The sequence below is a fragment of the Drosophila suzukii genome (assembly GCF_043229965.1).
Source record: "Drosophila suzukii chromosome 2 unlocalized genomic scaffold, CBGP_Dsuzu_IsoJpt1.0 scf_2c, whole genome shotgun sequence".
Lineage (NCBI taxonomy): Eukaryota > Metazoa > Arthropoda > Insecta > Diptera > Drosophilidae > Drosophila > Drosophila suzukii.
In genome coordinates this window covers 16,484,078-16,510,239 of record NW_027255896.1, presented here as the reverse complement: position 1 = coordinate 16,510,239, position 26,162 = coordinate 16,484,078, and the positions used below count along the sequence as shown (strand labels likewise).

Genomic DNA, 26,162 nt, shown 5'->3' with positions numbered 1-26,162 from the left:
GCCAACCTGAAGTTAATTACAGATTTGGCGACATGGGTGTCTAAAAAACCATACCTGACGATTGGGCCCCGAGATTTGATTTTGGCCTTCTTGAGGTGGTAAATCCTCCAGTAAATTGGCCGAATCAATAAGATGCGCCTTTGGCGGCAACTTGTGGCAGCATTGGCTGGGTTTTCCACCACGAATTTTAAAAATACCTGTTGTGAAATTTTGTTGGAGGTTAAACACACACCAATTTCTAAACAAATGCACTTGCATTTACTTTAAACTTTCTTCGCTGGCTAGCTTTTATAGCTGGCAGCTACACTGAGTTCTAAACACCACTTAGAATACTGGATGCCACTCAAAAATACTGGATGCCACTCAAAAAATATATATTTCGGACTTTTAGTCTTTTAATTGAAATTTAAATTTTGAGCTGCTGGCACGTCCGCTTCTCTCGCAGGTTAAAATAAGAAGAACTTAACCGGAATCGGCTGGATACCAGCGAGGCTTTTGGCGGAAACATATATCATGTGACGACCGACAGGTGTCAAAACTAGAACTTTCCAAGACCTCCCTGGCTCAGCTGTTCAAAACTATCGATATACCGAATAGCCGAGACAGGTGGCCACACTAGGTCAAGCTTTGGGTTAAGCGGGTCCTATATAGTAGGCTTTCAGGCTGAACCTAGGTTCGCCAGTCGCTACAGGCGCCGTTACAATTGTTCGTACAAGACTGACAATCAGAGTTTACAATAGGAAACGTAAAGCCAAGCAGCAATGCATCACGCCACAAAGTCATGGTCGGCAAGCCGACTCAGCATTCCATACAGCGCAGCTCTCCACTTCGAATATGAAGTGTCAGCATATCACTGTTGGTAGTTCTTAGCGCAGAGCGCTGAACTCAAATGTGGCGCATCAGCATTACTCAGGAAAGCTAATTGATAACTAGAGTAATACATTGTGCAATATTATACTTAGTTGTTAACTTATACACCTTGTGGGGTCAAAACAGATTCCTTCTACCTGTTACATACTTTCCGACGAATCTAGTATACCCTTTCACTCTGCGAGTAACGGTTATAAAAGGGTATGCAGGTATTTGCTGGTATGCCTTGGGATCGTGAACAGCACATTTTAAAACCACTTTGTCAAAATTTATAACAGAGATATGGCAAATTAAGAATATTGTAAAAAAAATTAATAGAATTTTGGAGAAGTTTGGGGTCGTCTATTGTATTTATTTATACTTATTGTAAAATGATTAGAATAAGAAATGGTACATGTGCAATTTTGTTAGTATGCGGTCACACTTAACGTCTTGTCTATATCTATATGCCAGAGAGTATGAAAATTATGGGCGCTACAGGTTTAGGCGGCTTGTGGGCGTGGCATATTTGCGAAAAAAAACTTGCGCTGCGTACAAGGCTACGGAATCTTTAATCTGAAGTCCCAATTCTCTATCTTTGATAGTTTCCGAGATATCCACGTTCATATTTGCGATTTTTTGAAACTTGTGGGCGAGTTGTAGGCGTTTGAGTGGGTCCGACGAATCTAGAATATTTTAAAAAGAATTAATGGAATTTTGGAGCAGTTTGGGGTCGTCTATTGTACCAATTTATACTTATTGTAAAATGATTAAAATGAGAAATGGTACATGTGGTATTTTGTTAGTATGCGGTCACACTTGACGTCTTGGCTATATCCATATGCCAGAGAGGATGAATATTATGGGCGCTACAGGTTTAGGCGGCGTATAGGCGTGGCATATTTGCGAAACCAAACTTGCTCTGCGCACAAGGCTACGGAATCTTTAACCTGAAGTCTCAATTCACTATCTTTGATAGTTTCCGGGATATCCGCGTTCATACTTGCGATTTTTTGAAACTTGTGGGCGAATTGTAGGCGTTTGAGTGGGTGTGGCATATTCGCGTATCAAACTTGCTACGGAATCTAAATCTGAAATCCCAATTCTGTCTTTGATAGTTTCCAAGATATCCGCGTTCATATTTGCGATTTTTGAAGTTTGTGGGCGTTAAAGGGGGCGTGGCAAACTTTTTTTGGGTCCATCGGGTAGTGGTGAGAACAATACATTTCAATTAAAATGTTTATTCTAGCATCGAAACTGTGGGAGCCACAGTTTTGGGCGGCTTGTGTGCGCCGTCTTTCCCGCTCCACCGCAATTCAGCTCCGAGTCCCAATAGGCATATTGGACCTTGAAGAAGTGGGAGCCGGATTGGGAACGGGGTTGATCCGCTGATGCTGCAGGAAGTCGCCCAGCATCCTGGCAGTGGCTGGCTAAGGCTTCTCCAACTGTTCCTTAGCGGGCGCTCAATTTTCCTCCACCCTATAGAAGCCAGCGGGTCTTTCAGCTGCGCTTAAGCTGCCAAGTAGCTGGTGGTGGTGTACGTAGTACTAATGGAGAGGTCGTCGGAGATCTCTTTCTTTGCGAGGAGACGCCCGGCAGGATGTCCATGTAGAGTGCCAAGTCCCACTCGGCATCTCCTCCAGCACTTCAACTATTCTGCGGATTCGCCCCTGTTGTTATGCTTCCTGTCGGTGAAATCCCACAATAAATGGCAACTGCTTGGATTAGGCGTTCTATTTCATCTGCACTGACTTCCTGCATCCCATTTTGAAGTTTTCCTTTCATTTTTAATATTTAGTTTCCACATCGCCTTTGCACGAACACCGCCAAAGATTAAATTTCTTATTCTTTGGGCCGCGTCTAACGGCGATCATCGAAAATTCACTCGCGAAATCTGGTATTTTGTCTGGTATTTCCTTAGCTCATCTGAGTACCGCGCTCAAAAACAGACCCAACGAAAACCTTTAGCCGCCTGTTTGCCTCTCGCTCACTCCTATGGTTAGCTCGCGGTTTTCGTCGATCTGAGTACTAGGCTTATATCCATATGCCAGAGAGTATGAAAATTGTGGGCGCTACAGGTTTAGCCGGCTTGTGGACGTGGCATATTTGCGAAAAAAAACGTGCGCTGCGTACAAGGCTACGGAATCTTTAATCTGAAGTCTTAATTCTCTATCGTTGATAGTTTCCGAGATATCCGCGTTCAAATTTGCGATTTTTTGAAACTTGTGGGCGATTTGTAGGCGTTAGACCGGGTGTGGCATATTTGCGTAACAAACTTGCGGTGTGTGCAGGGCTACGGAATCTAAATCTGAAATCCCAATTCTTTGTCTTTGATAGTTTCCAAGATATCCGCGTTCATATTTGCGATTTTTTGAAGTTTGTGGGCGTTAAAGGGGGCGTGGCAAACTTTTTGTGGGTCCATCGGGTAGTGATGAGAACAATACATTTCAATTAAAATGTTTATTCTAGCATCGAAACTGTGGGAGCCACAGTTTTGGGCGGATTGTGTGCGTTAGAGTGGGCTTGGCACCCTGCTGATATAGTTTCCGAGAGGATGAAAATTATGGGCGCTACAGGTTTAGGTGGCTTGTGGGCGTGGCATTTTTGCAAAACAAACTAGCGCTGCGTACAAGGCTACGGAATCTTTAATCTGAAGTCCCAACTCTCTATCTTTGAAAGTTTCCGAGATATCCGCGTTCATACTTTGGATTTTTTGAAGTTTGTGGGCGTTAAAGGGGGCGTGGCAAACTTTTTTTTGGGTCCATCGGGTATTGATGAGATCAATACATTTCAGTTAAAATGTTTATTCTAGCATCGAAACTGTGGGAGCCACAGTTTTCGGCGGCTTGTGTGCGTTAGAGTGGGCGTGGCACCCTGCTGAAACAAACTTGCGGTGCGCAAGAAGCTTATGAATCTGCACGCCAAATCCCAATATCCTAGCTCATATAGTTTTCGAGATCTCAGCGTTCACCCGACGGACAGACAGACGGACATGGCGATATTGACTCGGCTAGTGATCCTGATCAAGAATATATATACTTTATGGGGTCGAAACAGATTCCTTATACCTGTTACATACTTTCCGACGAATCTAGTATACCCTTTTACTCTGCGAGTAACGGGTATAACGGGTATGCCAAATCCCAATATCCTAGCTCTTATAGTTTCCGAGATCTCAGCACTAATCCGACGGATTAAGAATATAAGTACTTTATGGGGTCGAAACAGATTCCTTCTACCTGTTACATACTTTCCGACGAATCTAGTATACCCTTTTACTCTGCGAGTAACGGGTATAAAAGGGCTTGCAGGTATTTGCTTGTATGCCTTGGGATCGTGAAAAGCACATTTTAAAACCACTGTCAAAATTTATAACAGAGAAATTGCAAAAAAAGAATATTGTAAAAAAATTAATAGAATTTTGGAGCAGTTTGGGGTCGTCTATTGTACCAATTTATACTTTTTGTAAAATGATTAAAAAAAGAATGGTACATGTGGTATTTTGTTAGTATGCGGTCACACTTAACGTCTTGGTAATATCCATATGCCAGAGAGGATGAAAATTATGGGCGCTACAGGCTTAGGCGGCGTGTAGGCGTGGCATATTTGCGAAACAAACTTGCGCTGCGCACAAGGCTACGGAATCTTTAATCTGAAGTCCCAATTGTATATCTTTGATAGTTTCCGAGATATCCGCGTTCATACTTGCGATTTTTTGAAGTTTGTGGGCGTTAAAGGGGGCGTGGCAAACTTTTTTTTTGGTCCATCGGGTATTGATAAGATCAATACATTTCAGTTACAATGTTTATTCTAGCATCGAAACTGTGGGAGCCACAGTTTTGGGCGGCTTGTGTGCGTTAGAGTGGGTGTGGCACTCTGCTGAAACAAACTTGCGCTGCACAAGAAGCTCAGGAATCTGCATGCCAAATCCCAATATCCTAGCTCTTATAGTATCCGAAATTGCAGAGTTCATCCGACGGACATGGCTAGATCGACTCGGCTGGTGATCCTGATTAAGAATATATATACTTTATGGGTTCGAAACAAATTCCTTCTACCTGTTACATACTTTCCGACGAATCTAGTATACCATTTTACTCTGCGAGTAACGGGTTTAAAAGGGCTTGCAGGTATGTGCTGGTATGCCTTGGGATCGTGAAAAGCACATTTTAAAACCACTTTGTCAAAATGTATAACAGAGAAATTGCAAAAAAATAATATTGTAATAAAAATTAATAGAATTTTGGAGCAGTTTGGGGTCGTCTATTGTACCAATTATACTTTTTGTAAAATGATTAAAATAAGAATGGTACATGTGGTATTTTGTTAGTAAGCGGTCACACTTAACGTCTTGGTTATATCCATATGCCATAGAGGATGAAAATTATGGGCGCTACAGGTTTAGGCGGCTTGTGGGCGTGGCATATTTGCGAAAAAAACTTGCGCTGCGTACAAGGCTACGGAATCTTTAATCTGAAGTCCCAATTCTCTATCTTTGATAGTTTCCGAGAAATCCGAGATATCAGAGTATGAAAATTGTGGGCGCTACAGGTTTAGGCGGCATATTTGCGAAAAAACTTGCGCTGCGTACAATATTACGTAATCTTTAATCTGAAGTCCCAATTCTCTATCTTTGATAGTTTCCGAGATATCCGCGTTCATACTTGCGATTTTTTGAAGTTTGTGGGCGTTACAGGGGGCGTGGCAAACTTTTTTTTGGGTCCATCGGGTATTGATGAGATCAATACATTTCAGTTAAAATGTTTGTTCTAGCATCGAAACTGTGGGAGCCACAGTTTTGGGCGGCTTGTATGTGTTAGAGTGGGCGTGGCACTCTGCTGAAACAAACTTGTGCTGCACAAGAAGCTCAGGAATCTGCATGCCAAATCCCAATATCCTTGCTCTTATAGTTTCCGAGATCTCAGCGTTCATCCGACGGACAGACGGACATGGCTAGATCGACTCGGCTGGTGATCCTGATTAAGAATATATATTCTTTATGGGTTCGAAACAGATTCCTTCTACCTGTTACATACTTTCCGACGAATCTAGTATACCCTTTTACTCTGCGAGCAACGGGTATAAAAGGGCCCTTCAGTTCTGCAGTAGGGACGCGGTGACATGGCTCAAGGCAAAAAGCTTTTTTTGTGCCTAAAACGCTGTGCCGCTGTTGACGTCAGCAGAGCAGTCGGCGCAGAGTAGAAGACTGCCCACGAAAACGATCGTGCAACAAAGAGAGGCAGATATTCGGATATTTCCCTCTCTTTCTTGTCTTATAATCTGCCTGCACTCCGCGCTCGCAGAGACAAATTTCGGCTGGTCCGTTATTTTTTTTTGCGTCTCTCCGTTGTGTTCGGCTAGCGACTAATATTTCGGCGGAAAAATTTTCGTGGAGAAGCGACATGTGAATGCCCTAATATTTTAGGAGCATTATTGTGTATCGAAAAAAACAACTAATATTGTTTTATAAAAGTAAACTATTTGATTATAGTAAAATTTAGTAAATTGAATTTACTTATAATGTTATATTTACTTATTATACATTCTTATTACAATATAATTTTATAGATAAGTTATAGAAATTTAGTCCGTTAAAATTGATTTAAGTATTTAAAACATTTAAGTATTAACATTAAAAAAAAATCGTATTGTATTTTTTACTCAAGAAGTAAAAACTATATAGTCGGATATATTTCACTTTAGAAAGGGTATAGGTGCAGTGGCACGCGCCAACTGCGAAGAGAAAACAAAAGAAATCTAGTAAAGGGGTGAGAAGACTTGGTGCATTCTGTTTGAGTGATTGAAAGGGAAGCATCAATTTTAATGGTGCGCAGCAGAGTTACTTTAATCGTTTAGTTAATATAATAAAGTCAGGTAAGTGCTACATTAAGTTTAAGATGTTGTGCATTGATCTTAGTTTAAAGTACGTAAATTTTGAAGGTATTCAATGGGTTCCGTTAGCCGAAAGTGGATGACGAAATGTTTTGTGCCAATAAAAATCCTGCAAACGGTTAAACACAGCTATAAAAGGTAAATATACAATTAAACAAATAAAACGCATTTTTTAAACATATGTTTTTTCAGGAGCGTTGGCCAAGGATTCAGAGGACCCGGACAAAGGTTTAAGAACGGCGATGTCTAACGTTAAAAATAAGCTTACGAAGCAAAAAAACAGAAACAATAATTGTACAATTTTTGAAAATCTAAATAGTACCATATAATTAAAATGAATTAAAATGAAATGAATTAAATTCTATTTTTTTTTATTGAAAACTCAAGGAAAAATTCTGATTTTCACAAGTGATTCACTTGGGACGTGTGCCTTGCAAGTGATTTCACAAGTGAAAACTCAAGGAAAAATTCTGATTTTCCCAAGTGTTTCACTTGGGACGTGTCCCTTGCAAGTGATTTCACAAGTGAAAACTCAAGGAAAAATTCTGATTTTCCCAAGTGATTCACTTGGGACGAGTCACCGGCACGTGACAGGCCATACGAAAAATGAGTATAAGGAACAAGTGAAATCCCGTAGGACTTCGAAAAATTTTCATTTGAATTTTCACTTGTGAAAATGCGGACATCCCATACAATTTTCTATATGGAGCGTCACTTGTTCTTCACTTGTGCACGAGGACATGTCCCAGGTGATTCCCAAGGTGATTCACAAGTGAAACTTTTTTTTTGGAACTGAAGGGGGTTTGCAGGTATTTGCTGGTATTCCTTGGGATCGTGAAAAGCACATTTTAAAACCACTTTGTCAAAATGTATAACAGAGAAATTGCAAGAAAAGAATATTGTAAAAAAAATGAATAGAACTTTGGTCGTCTATTGTACCAATTTATACTTATTGTAAAATGATTAAAAATAAGAATGGTACATGTGGTATTTTGTTAGTATGCGGCTACACTTAACGTCTTGGTTATAGCCTAGTACTCAGATCAGCTAAGAGTTTCACTTGTCGAAAAATCGTATTCTTTGTAGTGTGACCGAAGTTTTCAAAGTTCACCCGCAATGCATGTAGCATGGTCTTACTGTCAAGCAGTTTGGTTTGAAATTGAAATTTAAAAAGGAGGAGTCTGCTGGTACACAATTAAATAAAAATAAAAATAAATGGAATGTTCAACGAATGTTTTTATACCCGTTACTCGTAGAGTAAAAGGGTATACTAGATTCGTCGAAAAGTATGTAACAGGCAGGAGGAAGCGTTTCCGACCCCATACAGTATATATATTCTTAATCAGGATCACTAGCCGAGTCGATCTAGCCATGTCCGTCTGTCCGTCTGTCTGTCCGGATGAACGCTGAGATCTCGGAAACTATGAGAGCTAGGCTATTGAGATTTGGCGTACAGATTCCTGAGCTTCTTACGCAGTTTGTTTCAGTAGACTGCCACGCCCACTCTAACGCCCACAAACCGCCCACAACTGTAACTCCTACAGTTTTGATGCTAGAAAGAAACTTTTAACTGAAATGTATTGTTCTCATCAATACTTATCGATTGACTTAAAAAAAGTTTGCCACGCCCACTTAAACGCCCACAAACCGCGAAAACCTGTGACGCCCACAATTTGCATGCTAGATAAAAAATTGTAACTGAAATGTATTGGTGTCGTCAATACCTATCGATTGATCCAAAAATAAATTTGCCACGCCCACTCTAACGCCCATAACTCTTCAATCTGTCTACCGCCGGTAGGTGGCGCATTTTAATCTCGCTTTGCTGCTTGCATATCTCTATTTCCCTTTGAGTAACGGGTATCTGATAGTCGAGGTACTCGACTATAGCGTTCTTCCTTGTTTTTATCTAAATTAGTAGTTAAAAGTTTTCTTCTCGTCCCACGGATGCTGCGCCGTCTTTCCCGCTACACCGCAGTTCAGCTCCGAGTCCCAATAGGCATATTGGACCTTGAGGAAGTGGGAGCCGGATTGGGAACGGGGTTGATCCGCTGATGCTGCAGGAAGACGCCCAGCATCCTGGCAGTGGCTGGCTAAGGCTTCTCCAACTGTTCCTTAGCGGGCGCTCAATTTTCCTCCTCCCTATAGAAGCCAGCGGGTCTTTCAGCTGCGCTTAAGCTGCCAAGTAGCTGGTGGTGGTGGTGTGCGGAGTACTAATGGAGAGGTCGTCGGAGATCTCTTTCTTTGCGGGGAGACGCCCGGCAGGATGTCCATGTAGAGTGCCAAGTCCCACTCGGCATATTCCTTCCCACTGGGATTCTCTAGTGGATCTCCTCCAGCACTTCAACTATTCTGCGGATTTGCCCCTGTTGTTTTGCTTCCTGTCGGTGAAATCCCACAATAAATGGCAACTGCTTGGATTAGGCGTTCTATTTCATCTGCACTGACCTCCTGCATCCCATTTTGGGGTTTTCCTTTCATTTTTAATATTTAGTTTCCACATCGCCTTTGCACGAACACCGCCAAAGACTAAATTTCTTATTCTTTGGGCCGCGTCTAACGGCGATCATCGAAAATTCACTCGCGAAATCAGGTATTTTGTCTGGTATTTCCTTAGCTCATCTGAGTACCGCGCTCAAAAACAGACCCAACGAAAACCTTTAGCCGCCTGTTTGCCTCTCGCTCACTCCTATGGTTAGCTCGCGGTTTTCGTCGATCTGAGTACTAGGCTTATATCCATTTGCCAGAGAGTATGAAAATTGTGGGCGCTACAGGTTTAGCCGGCTTGTGGACGTGGCATATTTGCGAAAAAAAACGTGCGCTGCGTACAAGGCTACGGAATCTTTAATCTGAAGTCTTAATTCTCTATCGTTGATAGTTTCCGAGATATCCGCGTTCAAATTTGCGATTTTTTGAAACTTGTGGGCGATTTGTAGGCGTTAGACCGGGTGTGGCATATTTGCGTAACAAACTTGCGGTGTGTACAGGGCTACGGAATCTAAATCTGAAATCCCAATTCTTTGTCTTTGATAGTTTCCAAGATATCCGCGTTCATATTTGCGATTTTTTGAAGTTTGTGGGCGTTAAAGGGGGCGTGGCAAACTTTTTTTGAGTCCATCGGGTAGTGATGAGAACAATACATTTCAATTAAAATGTTTATTCTAGCATCGAAACTGTGGGAGCCACAGTTTTGGGCGGATTGTGTGCGTTAGAGTGGGCGTGGCACCCTGCTGATATAGTTTCCGAGAGGATGAAAATTATGGGCGCTACAGGTTTAGGTGGCTTGTGGGCGTGGCATATTTGCGAAACAAACTAGCGCTGCGTACAAGGCTACGGAATCTTTAATCTGAAGTCCCAACTCTCTATCTTTGAAAGTTTCCGAGATATCGGCGTTCATACTTGGGATTTTTTGAAGTTTGTGGGCGTTAAAGGGGGCGTGGCAAACTTTTTTTTGGGTCCATCGGGTATTGATGAGATCAATACATTTCAGTTAAAATGTTTATTCTAGCATCGAAACTGTGGGAGCCACAGTTTTGGGCGGCTTGTGTGCGTTAGAGTGGGCTTGGCACCCTGCTGAAACAAACTTGCGGTGCGCAAGAAGCTTAGGAATCTGCACGCCAAATCCCAATATCCTAGCTCATATAGTTTTCGAGATCTCAGCGTTCACCCGACGGACAGACAGACGGACATGGCGATATTGACTCGGCTAGTGATCCTGATGAAGAATATATATACTTTATGGGGTCGAAACAGATTCCTTATACCTGTTACATACTTTCCGACGAATCTAGTATACCCTTTTACTCTGCGAGTAACGGGTATAACGGGTATGCCAAATCCCAATATCCTAGCTCTTATAGTTTCCGAGATCTCAGCGCTAATCCGACGGATTAAGAATATAAGTACTTTATGGGGTCGAAACAGATTCCTTCTACCTGTTACATACTTTCCGACGAATCTAGTATACCCTTTTACTCTGCGAGTAACGGGTATAAAAGGGCTTGCAGGTATTTGCTTGTATGCCTTGGGATCGTGAAAAGCACATTTTAAAACCACTTTGTCAAAATTTATAACAGAGAAATTGCAAAAAAAGAATATTGTAAAAAAATTAATAGAATTTTGGAGCAGTTTGGGGTCGTCTATTGTACCAATTTATACTTTTTGTAAAATGATTAAAAAAGAATGGTACATGTGGTATTTTGTTAGTATGCGGTCACACTTTACGTCTTGGTTATATCCATTTGCCAGAGAGTATGAAAATTGTGGGCGCTACAGGTTTAGCCGGCTTGTGGACGTGGCATATTTGCGAAAAAAAACGTGCGCTGCGTACAAGGCTACGGAATCTTTAATCTGAAGTCTTAATTCTCTATCGTTGATAGTTTCCGAGATATCCGCGTTCAAATTTGCGATTTTTTGAATTTTGTGGGCGATTTGTAGGCGTTAGACCGGGTGTGGCATATTTGCGTAACAAACTTGCGGTGTGTACAGGGCTACGGAATCTAAATCTGAAATCCCAATTCTTTGTCTTTGATAGTTTCCAAGATATCCGCGTTCATATTTGCGATTTTTTGAAGTTTGTGGGCGTTAAAGGGGGCGTGGCAAACTTTTTTTGAGTCCATCGGGTAGTGATGAGAACAATACATTTCAATTAAAATGTTTATTCTAGCATCGAAACTGTGGGAGCCACAGTTTTGGGCGGATTGTGTGCGTTAGAGTGGGCGTGGCACCCTGCTGATATAGTTTCCGAGAGGATGAAAATTATGGGCGCTACAGGTTTAGGTGGCTTGTGGGCGTGGCATATTTGCGAAACAAACTAGCGCTGCGTACAAGGCTACGGAATCTTTAATCTGAAGTCCCAACTCTCTATCTTTGAAAGTTTCCGAGATATCGGCGTTCATACTTGGGATTTTTTGAAGTTTGTGGGCGTTAAAGGGGGCGTGGCAAACTTTTTTTTGGGTCCATCGGGTATTGATGAGATCAATACATTTCAGTTAAAATGTTTATTCTAGCATCGAAACTGTGGGAGCCACAGTTTTGGGCGGCTTGTGTGCGTTAGAGTGGGCTTGGCACCCTGCTGAAACAAACTTGCGGTGCGCAAGAAGCTTAGGAATCTGCACGCCAAATCCCAATATCCTAGCTCATATAGTTTTCGAGATCTCAGCGTTCACCCGACGGACAGACAGACGGACATGGCGATATTGACTCGGCTAGTGATCCTGATGAAGAATATATATACTTTATGGGGTCGAAACAGATTCCTTATACCTGTTACATACTTTCCGACGAATCTAGTATACCCTTTTACTCTGCGAGTAACGGGTATAACGGGTATGCCAAATCCCAATATCCTAGCTCTTATAGTTTCCGAGATCTCAGCGCTAATCCGACGGTTTAAGAATATAAGTACTTTATGGGGTCGAAACAGATTCCTTCTACCTGTTACATACTTTCCGACGAATCTAGTATACCCTTTTACTCTGCGAGTAACGGGTATAAAAGGGCTTGCAGTTATTTGCTTGTATGCCTTGGGATCGTGAAAAGCACATTTTAAAACCACTTTGTCAAAATTTATAACAGAGAAATTGCAAAAAAATAATATTGTAAAAAAATTAATAGAATTTTGGAGCAGTTTGGGGTCGTCTATTGTACCAATTTATACTTTTTGTAAAATGATTAAAAAAAGAATGGTACATGTGGTATTTTGTTAGTATGCGGTCACACTTAACGTCTTGGTTATATCCATATGCCAGAGAGGATGAAAATTATGGGCGCTACAGGTTTAGGCGGCGTGTAGGCGTGGCATATTTGCGAAACAAACTTGCGCTGCGCACAAGGCTACGGAATCTTTAATCTGAAGTCCCAATTGTATATCTTTGATAGTTTCCGAGATATCCGCGTTCATACTTGCGATTTTTTGAAGTTTGTGGGCGTTAAAGGGGGCGTGGCAAACTTTTTTTTTGGTCCATCGGGTATTGATAAGATCAATACATTTCAGTTACAATGTTTATTCTAGCATCGAAACTGTGGGAGCCACAGTTTTGGGCGGCTTGTGTGCGTTAGAGTGGGTGTGGCACTCTGCTGAAACAAACTTGCGCTGCACAAGAAGCTCAGGAATCTGCATGCCAAATCCCAATATCCTAGCTCTTATAGTATCCGAAATTGCAGAGTTCATCCGACGGACATGGCTAGATCGACTCGGCTAGTGATCCTGATCAAGAATATATATACTTTGTGGGGTCGGACACGCTTCCTTCTGCCTGTTACATACTTTCCGACGAATCTAGTATACCCTTTTACTCTACGAGTAGCGGGTATAAAAATGAAAGGAAAACCCCAAAATAGGATGCAGGAGTTCAGTGCAGATGAAATAGAACGCCTAATCCAAGCAGTTGCCTTCTATTGTGGGATTTCACCGACAGGAAGCAAAACAACAGGGGCAAATCCGCAGAATAGTTGAAGTGCTGGAGGAGATCCACTAGAGAATCCCAGTGGGAAGGAACATGCCGAGTGCGACTTCGATCTCTACATGGACATCCTGCCGGGCGTGTCCTCGCAAAGAAAGTAAGATCTGGCCAAAAGAATTTGGTCGCGTTGTACCAATAGAAGTATCTTTTTAGCAGAACCACCAGTAATACGATCTCCGACGACCTCTCCATTAGGACTCCGGACACCCGCTGGCTTCTATAGCGAGGAGGAAAATAGGGCGCCCGCTAAGGAACAGTTGGAGAAGCCATAGCCAGCCACTGCCAGGATGCTGGGCGACTTCCTGCAGCATCAGCGGATCAACCCCGTTCCCAATCCGGCTCCCACTTCCTCAAGGTCCAATATGCCTATTGGGACTCGGAGCTGAACTGCGGTGGAGCGGGAAAGAAGGCGCAGCATCCGTGGGACGAGAAGGAAGCTTTAAACTACTAATTTAAATAAAAACAAGGAAGAACGATATAGTCGAGTACCTCGACTATCAGATACCCGTTACTCAGCTAAATGGAGATATGCAAGCAGCAAAGCGAGATTAAAATGCGCCACCTACCGGCGGTAGACAGATTTAAGCGTTATGGGCGTTAGAGTGGGCAAATTTATTTTTGGATAAATCGATAGGTATTGACGATACCAATACATTTCAGTTAAAATTTTTTATGTAGCATGCAAATTGTGGGCGTCACAGGTTTTCGCGGTGTGTGGGCGTATAAGTGGGCGTGGCAAATTTTTTTTAGGTCAATCGATAGGTATTGATGAGAACAATACATTTCAGTTAAAATTTTTTATCTAGCATCAAAACTGTTGGAGTTACAGTTTTGGGCGGTTTGTGGGCGTTAGAGTGGGCGTGGCAGTCTACTGAAACAAACTTGCGCTGCGTAAGAAGCTCAGGAATCTGTACGCCAAATCTCAATAGCCTAGCTCTCATAGTTTCCGAGATCTCAGCGTTCATCCGGACAGACAGACGGACAGACGGACATGGCTAGATCGACTCGGCTAGTGATCCTGATCAAGAATATATATACTTTATGGGGTCGGAAACGCTTCCTTCTGCCTGTTACATACTTTCCGACGAATCTAGTATACCCTTTTACTCTACGAGTAACGGGTATAAAAACATTCGTTGAACATTCCATTTATTATATATATATATATTATATATTATATTTACGCCCACAAACCGCGAAAACCTGTGACGCCCACAATTTGCATGCTAGATAAAAAATTTTAACTGAAATGTATTGGTGTCGTCAATACCTATCGATTGATCCAAAAATAAATTTGCCACGCCCACTCTAACGCCCATAACGCTTAAATCTGTCTACCGCCGGTAGGTGGCGCATTTTAATCTCGCTTTGCTGCTTACAAATCTCCATTTCCCTTTGAGTAACGGGTATCTGATAGTCGAGGTACTCGACTATAGCGTTCTTCCTTGTTTTTATTTAAATTTGTTTGTGTACCAGCAGACTCCTCCTTTTTAAATTTCTCCAATTGATTTCTTTTCCGTTTGGCAACAAACCCAGCTGCTTGACAGTAAAACCATGCTATATGCATTGCGGGTGAACTTTGAAAACATCGGTCACACTACAAAGAATAAGATTTTTCGACTAGTGAAACTCTTAGCCGATCTGAGTACTAGGCTGTAACGATCCCAAGGCATACCAGCAAATACCTGCAAACCCTTTTATACCCGTTACTCGCAGTTTCGATGCTAGAATAAACATTTTAACTGAAATGTATTGTTCTCATCAATACCCGATGGACCCAAAAAAAGTTTGCCACGCCCCTTTAACGCCCACAAGCTTTAAAAATCGCAACTATGAACGCGGATATTTCGGAAACTATCAAAGATAGAGAATTGGGACTTCAGATTAAAGATTCCGTAGCCTTGTGCGCAGCGCAAGTTTGTTTCGCAAATGTGCCACGCCCACAAGCCGCCTAAACCTGTAGCGCCCATAATTTGCATCCTCTCTGGCATATGGATATAACCAAGACGTTAAGTGTGACCGCATACTAACAAATTTTTCTTGGACGTTGATGCACTATGGTCAGTACAAACAAGTGGCCCTACGACACCAAGCAAAGCTTGTTACGCGCGGAGCCCATCACCGTTTTGGGCGAGTAAACATAATCGCGGACAAAGAAAAAGACAATGTAACAATAGACAATTAAAAATACAGGTCAATACGAATAGACAAAATACATCAAGTAAAACTAATTAGTTACTAGGGAGGATAATATTATTGATTTAAAGATAGGAAGTGAGTCAGTAGTAGATATTAGATGATATAGTCTATTATAATCATTGCAAAGTACTCTAAAAGGTTTATGCATTGCGTAATTAGAGATACAGTGATTCAATACTAAAGGAATATAGTTTCTAGTAAATCTATTTGGCACATTAAAATGCAGGCGACCCAGTAACTCGGGACTCTCTACATCACCATGAATAAGATTTCTAATAAACGTAATACCAAGCATAGTTCTACGGTTAGCTAACGATGGTAAGTTAATTAGAAGTAGTCTACTAGAGTAGGATGGTAGTATTAGGCTTGTATCCCAGTTAAGTCTCCGTAAGGCAAATATTAAGAAGTTTTTTTGCACAGACTCAATCCGGTCTATATGCACCCCATATTGGGGACTCCAAACAGGAGCGCAGTACTCAAGAATTGGTCGGACTAATGAAATAAACAAGGTCTTTGTGACATAGGGATCATCGAATTCCTTCGACCACCTTTTGATAAATGCAAGCACGCCCCTGGCTTTATTTACCATAGTAGTAATGTGATCGGAAAATTTTAAGTCTAGGATCCATGTAGACTCCAAGGTCGTCAGCATGCGTTATCCTATCTAACGCACAACCACTCAAAGTATACGTTGAGTAGTGGGGGCTGACACGAAAAAAGGTCATTAGTTTACACTTAGAACCATTTAAATTCAATTCATTATCCATGCACCATGTTTGAAATGCATTTAGATCCGATTGTAAAGCTAAACTTTGTGCGGGGTCATTATATTGCAGGCACAACTTAACGTCATCTGCGTACATAAGAACCCGTGACTTCGTTAAGACTAATGGAAGGTTATTTATAAATAATGTAAACAGGAGCGGACCGAGATGGCTTCCTTGTGGTACACCGGAAGTAACTCGGATTAGGGATGACAAAGAGTTTTTAAAAATGACCCTTTGAGTCCTATCATTCAAATAACTTAAAATCCACCTAAGAAGATCACCTGAAAACCCTAAAAGGTCAAATTTCCGGACTAAAATCGGGTGACTTACAGAATCAAACGCCTTACTAAAATCAGTGTAGACCACATCAGTCTGACGATTCTTTCTAAAACCTCCTATAACAAATGAAGTAAACTCCAAAAGGTTGGTTGTCGTTGACCTACGTTTTATAAATCCGTGTTGACAAGAGGAAATAAGGGACCTACAACTGTGTTGTAAATGAGGCGTAATAATGTTCTCAAAGAGCTTCGGTATAGCTGATAGCTTTGAAATACCTCTGTAATTACATGCGTTCAATTTACTCCCTTTTTTATGAAACGGGATAACAAACGATTCCTTCCATCTGTGTGGGATATCGGATGTTTCTAAAGACAAAGTAAACAGTTTGTGCAATGGTCTACACAAAGTCTCAGCGCAATACCTAAGCACACATCCAGGGACTCCGTCAGGACCCGGAGAGTAGACTGGTTTGACCCTTTGCAATTCTAAAAGAAGTGAGCTTTTACTTATAACAGGACAACAAATAAAGTTTGATTTAGGAATGACATATGGGTAAGACTGATCTGGAGGAATTGATGTTGAATAGGTGGTTTGAAAAAACTGTGCAAAAAGATCGGCTATGGCTTGATCAGTGCTAGCAGCCGAATTTTCAAATTTAAGTGATGATGGGTAACTAGAAGATTTACGCTTTGTGTTAACAAAATTATAAAACTGTTTTGGATCCAGTGTAAACTGGGTCTTGCAACGAGCTAAATAGTTTTTATAACACTGAGCGTTAAGCACGGTGAAATCGGACCGAGCACTTAAGTATCGGGAAAAGGCAGCTTGTGAACCTGAAGCTCTAAACTTTTTGTAGAGTCTAGACTTTACATTTTTAAGTCGTGCCAGCTCTTTGTTAAACCACGGAGGTTGGTTTGAAATTTTAGGATAATACGTAGGAACGCATGTATCAAAAACTTCGTTTAATATGTTATAAAATATATTAACCGCTTCATTTATATTAGTACTTAAGTACAGATTGGACCAATCCGAGCAAGCTATAAGGCTATTAATGAGTGCAAAGTTCGCTTTACGAAAGCAGGGGATGCGTTTAGCTATTTTTTCAGATACTTCATACACTTTTGTACCCGTGTCGATAGTCAGCTCTAGCGTTGGGTGATAAGGGTCTTCTGGTAAAGTAATTGCAGAGGTTCTAGCTATGCAGACACAATCTGGACTGGAAACAAAGCATAGATCCAGTAATCGTCCTAAGAAATTTAATACATGATTTACTTGAGACAATGAAATATCAAGCAAACCGTCAAGAAAATCATGCTGCGTTGAAGGTAACAATATATTTGAGGTTTCGACGGTGGACCATGTCGCCCTAGGTATATTAAAGTCACCTAAAACTATTAACTGATCCCTATCTGATAGTTTACTTGAAATAAACTGGATAGCGGACAGATGATTCGCATATGTCGGGAATTCCGATGATGGCGGAATATATGAACATACCCGGAAGGGATAGTTTTATACACAGAAATTCAATGTCATTTATTTCGTCGGACGTTATTACTTCAGACGTTAATTCTGAGTCAACTGCAATTAAAACTCCACCTCCACGTCGGGACGGACGATCAAGCCTGTAAGTTGTGTACTTACTTGGAAAAACTTCGGAACTTAGAACTTCCGGTTTTAACCAGGTTTCAGTAAAAACAATAACATGGGAAGACAAGGAAAAACTATCAGTATACAATTTGGTCAACTTACTTTGTAAACCTCTTGTATTCTGATAATAAAGCTGAAGAAAAGAATCTAGTTTTTTGAGATAGATGAGGATGTAGATGTGGATGGCTCTTTAAAGGGATTTCCAACTTCCTTTGAACGAATTTTCTTTTTTTAGGTTCGTACTCTTTAACAAAAATGCCAACAGGCCAAAAATTGGCTGAGCACATAGTTGCAAAATGAGCACAGGGAACACCGATCTTAAAAGATGATACTTCCCTAGCATATGGAAAATTAAATCGTTCAACCTTTAGATCATCAATCTGAACTTTGTTACGGATATAGGCCGTAATGTCCAGCGATGAAAGGTCAGGATTTAGCCGAGAAACAAAAATTTGTTTCCGCTGCGGTACACAGGTGACTGTTTTAGGTACCACGAATGTGACAGGTTTAGGTACTACCGCATTTACGGCTGCACTACCAGTTTCATTCGGTACTCCGGACGTTAAGTCAACATGCGGCGTTGGAATTATTAAAGTATTGCTTATAGCAGATTTTTCGGGCGTCTCATGCGGCAAAATCTCGCGTCCTTTGCATTCGGAAACCGAATCTTTTTTAGCTTTCGATCTCAGTACCATTTGTGCGGCGGCTGAGATCGACTGCTGTGCTGCAGACCCCGGATCGCCAGAGAGAGTTACACTAGCGGCTACCGTGGGTTGTCTATCGACCGCGATCTTTTTACGCTTAGGAGAATCGGGCTCAGATAGCATACGGCTAGTGAGCTGCGACTCAAGCGCCACAAGCAGATCCGTATTTTTACGGCTGTTCCGGACTAATTCCGTAACAGTGCTTTTTGTAAGCCGCCTTATAGAGAGTGCCTGGGTTTCATAAGCAATGCATTCATCACAATAGTAGCGCAAGCCACTTCTCATGTCGATTGCATCGCGTACCAGGCCCGAATAGCCAAGGAATTTTGCATGAAAAATATTCTCACACGAATGGCACGGAATGCTCTGTTGTCCAGCCGAAATTAACGACTTGCATTTCTTTAAATTGCAGACAGCCATTATCGCGATATTCCGAACCACAGTGCCAAGAGAATAAAGCTACGCAAGTAAAAGAGAGAGTTAGAGAGCGGGAGAGAATGAGCGGGAGTAAGTAAGCTGGGGGAGCGTAAGTTTTAGATGTTCCAAAAACAAAGTTATAAGCGGGAGTGCGGGAGAGCGGGTAACTACCGTTTAGACACTTACCGCTCCAAACAGCGTTTGGAAGAAAAGAAGAAGGCAATTAGAAAAAAACTATAACAACAAACACTGCACAGAGATTAGACGTGCAAACTAATTTTGTTAATTTAAACACAAAACAATCACTATGCACTCGCGAAGCGAACGGATGTTGTTAGGGACATAAAAAGTAATATAGACGTATGAAAATATAAATTAAACCCCGATGGTTTATGGACAAAAAGAACAAAAATTCGGAGCGCAAGACAAAAACACGACCGTTCACTGAAAGTTCTAAGGGAGAAAGTACCACATGTACCATTCTTATTTTATCCATTTTACAATAAGTATAAATTGGTACAATAGACGACCCCAAAGTGGTTTTTAAATGTGCTATTCACGATCCCAAGGCATACCAGCAAATACCTGCAAGCCCTTTTATACCCGTTACTCGCAGATTAAAATGGTATACTAGATTCGTCGGAAAGTATGTAACAGGCAGAAGGAAGCGTTTCCGACCCCATAAAGTATATATATTCTTAATCAGGATCACCAGCCGAGTCGATCTAGGCATGTCCGTCGGATCAACGCTGCAATCTCGGAAACTATAAGAGCTAGAATATTGGGATTTATCATGCAGATTCCAGAGCTTCTTGCGCAGCGCAATAAAAAATAAAAATAAAAACAAGGAAGAACGCTATAGTCGAGTACCTCGACTATCAGATACCCGTTACTCAAAGGGAAATGGAGATATGCAAGCAACAAAGCGAGATTAAAATGCGCCACCTACCGGCGGTAGACAGATTTAAGCGTTATGGGCGTTAGAGTGGGCGTGGCAAATTTATTTTTGGATCAATCGATAGGTATTGACAACACCAATACATTTCAGTTAAAATTTATCTAGCATGCAAATTGTGGGCGTCACAGGTTTTCGCGGTTTGTGGGCGTTTAAGTGGGCGTGGCAAACTTTTTTTTAGGTCAATTGATAGGTATTGATGAGAACAATACATATCAGTTAAAATTTTTTATCTAGCATCAAAACTGTAGGAGTTAAAGTTTAGGCGGTTTGTGGGCGTTAGTGTGGGCGTGGCAGTCTACTGAAATAAACTTGCGCTGCGTAAGAAGCTCAGGAATCTTTACACCAAATCTCAATACCCTAGCTCTCATAGTTTCCGAGATCTCAGCGTTCATCCGGACTCGGCTAGTGATCCTGATCAAGAATATATATACTTTATGGGGTCGGAAACGCTTCCTTCTGCCTGTTACATACTATCCGACGAATCTAGTATACCTTTTTACTCTACGAGTAACGGGTATAATAAAAAAAAGTACAGATGAAATATGACGCCAAATCCAAGCTTATGCCCTTTATTGTGGGATTTAACCGACAGGAAGCAATTCCGCAAAAGGGTCAAATTCGCAAAATAGGTGAAGTGCTGTTGGAGATCCACTAGAGAATCCCAGTGGGAAGGAATATGCCGAGTGGGACTCAAATCTCTACATGGACATCCTGCCGGGCGCGTCCTCGCAAAGAAAGTAAGATCTGGCCAAAAGAATTTGGTTGCGTTGTACAAATATAAGTATCTTTTTAGCAGAACCACCAGTAATACGATCTCCGACGACCTCTCCATTAGGACTCCGGACATCACCACCACCAGCTACTTGGCAGCTTAGGCGGAGCTGGGGGACCCTCTGGCTTCTATAGGGAGGAGGAAAATAGGGCGCCCGCTAAGGAACAATTGGAGAAGCCATAGCCAGCCACTGCCAGGATGCTGGGCGACTTCCTGCAGCATCAGCGGATCAACCCCGTTCCCAATCCGGCTCCCACTTCCTCAAGGTCCAATATGCCCATTGAGACTCGGAGCTGGACTGCGGTGGAGCGGGAAAGATGGTGAAGCATCCGTGGGAAAAGGAAGCTTTAAACTACTAATTTACATAAATAAAAACATTCGTTGAACATTCCATTTATTTTTATTTTAATTTAATTGTGTACCAGCAGACTCCTCCTTTTTAAATTTAAATTTCAAACCCAACTGCTTGACAGTAAGACCATGCTACATGCATTGCGGGTGAACTTTGAAAACTTCGGTCACACTACAAAGAATAAGATTTTTCGACTAGTGAAACTCTTAGCCGATCTGAGTACTAGGCTTAATCCTAAGCTTTTCTTTTCTTTTGTAAACTTATCAGTTTTTATTTAAAGTTTTTAAATTTGGTTGCGGTTTTTTGCTCTTCTTGATCGGCGTCGCTTATTTGTAGTGTGCCCGTTCATTATTATTTACAATATCTCTTAAAACTAAATCGATTAATACTAGATTGCACTAAATATACTAAATAACATTATGCACTGGAATTACACAGCTTACATTCGGCCAATCCTGACTCTAGATCGACCTCGATCTTTACATATTTACTAACTACATAGTCAACTACAAGAATTAATTGTTTTCGTTCACGTTTGCACCCAAGGTTTAAGTCTGGCGGCTTCAAGAATGCCCTTGTAAGGAAGTTGGGTGAGCTGGCACTCTTCTATGTCGGTGACTTCATATCTATCATTCGGGAATACACGGTTGATTTTATAAGGACCACGATATTTCGGCGAGAATTTCTTACAAGATCCTGGAGTAACATCAACATTTCGGATAGCTACAAAATCGTTAACCTTATAACGGGGGTGTGCCTTATGTTTCAAAGCATATCGAAACTCATTCTGCTCTTGTGACCGTTTTATATTTTCACTAGCTTTTATCCTTTCGAAGGTAACATCACGCGGGTTAGAAAGGCTAAACTTCTCCTCAAGATACTCGGATAATTCGTCTACAATAGGTCCCCGTTGGTTGCTACCAAAAAGCAAAATACTAGGAGTCTTTCCGGTACTCTTCTGAACGAAATTATTGATTGCAAATTCAACTCGGTTGACCAACTTGTACCAATCGGATTGATTCAATGGTTCGGATAATTTACCTAACATCGGGGTTAACACTCGGTTTATGCGTTCCACCTGACCATTCGCCTGGGGGGCAGCGGTAGCAACTTTAATGTGCTCTATATTTCGCTCACTTAGGAAACTAGAAAACTCAAATGATGTAAAACAAGTACCACGATTCGAAATAATTCGTCGTGGTCGGCTATAATACTCAAAATATTTCAAAAGACTGGAATTAACTTCTTTGGTACTGGTAGAATTAACCGGGTACAATTTCACGAACTTGGTAAAAGCATCGATAGCAACTAACAGGTGTTTTCTTTTCGAATTGATGCACGGCAACGGACCCAAATGGTCAATGTGAACGGTATCAAACGGAATTGGGGCTTTCGGAATGCTATGAAGGGTACGGTCATGGACACTTTTAGGTACTGAATGCAGGATACACGGCAAAAAATTGCGGATAAAGGATTCGACTTTGCTTCTCAACAACGGAAACCAATACTTATCTTTCAGGTCATCAACACACTTATCAACACCAAGATGACCCAACTTTTCATGACATAATCTGATCAACTGTTCTTGTATTTGAGTTGGAGCATACAAACATAACCTTCCGGCATCATTCTTTCTATAAATTATTCCATCAATAAGTTCAAAACAACCAACGGCTTCTCTTTCTAATTTATCACGGAGTTTGACAATTTCCGGATCCCTAATCTGCTCGGTCTGTAAGAGTAAATCTATATCCCCAGGGGTAGCTCCAACTACATTTACTACGGTATCCATATTTACATCGCACGGAAGAGACGGTTTATACGCTTCACACAGATTTACGGAACTTTCGGGAATAGCTATCGCGAGACGATTAACGAGGTCTAACTGGTTTACGGAGTCACACGGACCTAACGGTTTTTCATTATCGTACGGGCTCGAGGATCTAACGGTCTTACGCGGAACTATCGGATTCATATGGCTAACGGATTCACGCCGATCTATCGGTTTCAAAGGATTGTACGGGTATATCGGTTCTAAAACACTATCATGAAGGGATTTCGGCTTAGTCGGAAGCACACACGGATCGCAAATTTCATCTATCACGGTATCTAACAATTTGGTTTGTCGACTCAAGGCATCAACGTGCGTCATACTAGCACCGGGTCTATGTACAATAGAGTAGTTATAATTTTCCAATTCTAAGGACCATCGTGCAATACGGGGATTTATGGATTTCTTACTTAACGTCTGAACAAGAGAATTACAATCGGTAACGATACGGAACGGCTTGTGTTCTAAATACACACGGAAACGCCGGAGAGAATATATTATCGCAAGGGTCTCAAGCTCAAAACTATGATAACGGGATTCGGCGGCAGTCGCTTTACGGGAATAGAAAAAGACCGGATGTAACTTGCCATCATCTTGGCGCTGCATCAGCACAGCTCCAAACCCGTGGGAGCTCGCATCGGTATGCAGTTCGGTTTCGCTATTAGGGTTAAATAAGGAAAGAACGGGCGGACTTGACAATGCTTTCTTTAAGCTAGTAAAAGCTTCCAATTCCAGTTTTCCCATCGGGAACGGACCTCCATTTTTAAGCAGATCAGACAACGGTTTAGCAATACGTGAAAATGACGGAACAAACTTACGAAAGTATGAGAATAAGCCTAAACAAGAATGAAGGGACTTACAATTTAGAGGTTCAGGGTATTCACGAATGGCCTTTAGGTCTGTCTCGTTTGGAAGAATACCATTCGTACAGACATTGTATCCTAAATAATCAATGCGGTTTTTTAGGAATACACTTTTCTTGTAATTAATTTCAAGACGGTTTTCATTAAGACGGTCTAGTAATTTGGAAAGTAAAACAAGATGTTCTTCTACCGTACAAGTCGCCAGGATGATGTCATCCATATAAACATAAACCTGACGATTACGTATCATTTCATGGAGTACGTTGGAAATAAATCGTTGAAAAACGGCAGGGCCATTTTTTAGACCGAAAGGCATACGCAGGTATTCATAGTGTCCGTCAGGTGTTATAAATGCGGTGTATTTCACGGACTCGGGGTCCATACCGATTTGGTGGAATCCACTCTTTAAATCTACAACTGAAAAAACCTTTTTACTTTCGAGATATTCTAAGCAATCTTCGATCAATGGGGACGGAAAGTTATCTCTAATTGTTAATTTATTTAACGCTCGGTAATCGATGCACATGCGGATTTCTCCATTCTTTTTCTTGACAAGGACTATGGGAGATGCATATGGGGACTGACTAGATCTAATAATATTACTGGCTAACAACTCGGCAACTGTTTTATTAACAACGTCTCTCTCTAAGTATGAAAATCTTCTCGGTGCACTATAAAACGGTGTAGAATCAGTTAATCGTATGCTCATTAAACATTTAAGCGACCCGTACGCGTTAGTTATATTATCCGAGTAATGCTTTATGATACTACTACATTCCTCAGCTGAAGAAACACCAAAATCGCGGCCTATATCTACATTATCAAGGTCAATAGACATAGCTCCACAAATGCTTTTCATATCAGAAAGCCAATCCGCGAGAGAATCATCAGGAACCAAGGGTGCATTCGGGTTTACAGAATCAATACTTAGTTTAAAGGGTTGCGTTTTGTCTAAAATTAATCTATTATTTATATCGCTAAGCAAGGATGCACAGAATGATTCATTAACGAAAGCAATACGATTATTTATTGAAATTAAATTTGATTCATTTCTTTCATGATTTCTTTTCACAAAAAGTTTAATATTGAGTAACTTAAGGGCGTCTCTGCCAAGGAGAAGCGCTGTAGGTAAGATGAGATCGGGAATAACGTATACTTCTAAATCGTGATACTTTTTCTCGAACAAAATTGAACAGGGTACTTTTCCGTACGTTGGTATTGATGTGCCACCAATTCCGCGAAAGGGACTTTTCTTTAGCTGATGATCTTTATTTAAATATGGATAGTATGACTTTCCCAAAAAGCTTATTGGGCTTCCGGTATCTAACAAAGCAAAAACATCTTTAATATCGGTGCATCCTGCTAAACTACTTAATCTTAAAATTACTAACTGAATAAACGGCTTTTCATCCATGGTTTCTTCAGCTTCTGGCAAGGTAAAGCCCACGGTGCGCTTGGGACACTGACGGTGCATATGGCCCACTTCAAAACAGATGAAGCATCCGTTGTCCGGTCTTTTCGGCTTCTTGCAATATTTGGCGGTGTGCCCCATTTGTCGGCAGTTGTAGCATCTAGTGTCTTTCGGAATTACGGCTCCTGGGCGAGGGATCATGGTGACGGCTTTACGATTGGACTCCAGACGTACAGACTGGAATCGCATTAACTTTTGACGTAGCTCATCCAACGTGATACAATAGTAGAGTGGAGCAGCGCGTCCACTGTGGTCCTCTAGTCCATCGACGATGTACTTCACGACGTCTACTTCATCAAAGTTGCCTTGCTGGGCGATATTACGCATTGCTATGAAATACTGCATCAAGCTCTCGGACTTCCCAATTGTGCGTTTTTGCAGTTGTTTCGCAATTTCCTGGTTTGACATTCTGTTTCCAAAAACTTGGGTGAGCGTGGCGCTCATTTCTGGCCAGGAAGACACCTTTTCGTACAGCATGTATTGCTTAGCTGATCCTCGGAGAAGACGGGTGCCAATAGATAGGCATTGTGTAACGCTTAGTTTATGAACCTCGGCAGCTTTTTCCAATTCACGGATCCAAACCTGGACCGACAGGTTGTCGTCTCCTGAAAACTCCGGGATCATGACCTCCACATCCTTCAGATCGACTTGATGTATGGAAGCATTCGCTGTAGTCATGCCTTCCAATTCGGCG

General features: G+C 41.5%; 3 long non-coding RNA genes across 24 annotated transcripts in view; 2 read left to right on the top strand and 1 right to left on the bottom strand.

Moving 5' to 3' along the window:
• LOC139354217 (uncharacterized) overlaps positions 1–26,162 on the bottom strand; it is a 72,423-nt gene that overhangs the window by 39,039 nt on the left and 7,222 nt on the right. For 9 of the 22 annotated variants that reach the window (XR_011605338.1, XR_011605345.1, XR_011605346.1 and 6 more), the window contains exons 1-3: positions 1,596–2,682; positions 263–1,535; positions 55–197 (exon numbers count right to left, since the gene is read on the bottom strand). This is a non-coding gene — a long non-coding RNA (uncharacterized lncRNA). Of the gene's footprint in view, positions 1–54; positions 198–256; positions 1,536–1,595; positions 3,075–3,917; positions 4,859–4,918; positions 5,089–7,680; positions 7,704–26,162 lie in introns of those variants that run through there. The other 13 variants (XR_011605355.1, XR_011605339.1, XR_011605354.1 and 10 more) reach the window with 10 other exon arrangements.
• Positions 5,372–7,100, top strand: LOC139354219 (uncharacterized). The gene is made up of 3 exons (XR_011605363.1): positions 5,372–6,723; positions 6,790–6,879; positions 6,934–7,100. It is a non-coding gene; the product is annotated as an uncharacterized lncRNA (long non-coding RNA).
• LOC139354218 (uncharacterized) lies at positions 12,469–13,785 on the top strand. The gene is made up of 2 exons (XR_011605361.1): positions 12,469–13,302; positions 13,359–13,785. It is a non-coding gene; the product is annotated as an uncharacterized lncRNA (long non-coding RNA).